This window comes from Myzus persicae, unplaced genomic scaffold (assembly GCF_001856785.1).
Source record: "Myzus persicae strain clone G006 unplaced genomic scaffold, MPER_G0061.0, whole genome shotgun sequence".
NCBI classification, from domain to species: Eukaryota; Metazoa; Arthropoda; class Insecta; order Hemiptera; family Aphididae; genus Myzus; species Myzus persicae.
The window spans coordinates 13,030-13,647 of NW_019101212.1; positions in this window are offsets into that span (position 1 = coordinate 13,030).

Sequence of the window (618 nt, forward strand, 5' to 3'; positions counted from 1 at the left end):
TTGTGGACTCCAGCACCGGAGGTCACTACGATTACAGTGTGATTGTAATATTTTAAATTTTTCCTTTACACATTAAACACACAATTTTACTTATGACTTCCGATATTGGAGGTTCTAGTGACACTAAGTATATGAATAAAGTGTGTAAAATTGCAATGTTACTAAGTGGGATTTAAGTGCCAGGTGATTCAATTATTATTGTTTTGGTGTAATGATATTAAATTTAATTTAATTTTCTGGAAAAAAAAACATACTAAAAAAAGTATACATTCCTATAGAATGTGTTTTATATTGTATATTATTTATTTAGTTATTGTTAATATTAAGAAATGTAGGTACTCTGTTTGTGGAGAAAAATATTAAATTTTATTTTGATATAATTCAATAACACTCAACATCATTATTTATTCATTATAATTTTGTAATTGGAGGTCATAAAAGCTTTCCGCGATGCATTTGTGTTTTATTTGTATCGAAGTTCTCATCAATGTATATTTCTTTAATTTGATTACACGCGTGTAAATCTCAAAGTCTTGCGCCGTCTATATTCTGAAATCGGAACTATTAACTCACGAACCAATACACACTATGTGATTAATTCAGTATTTATTGACTCCA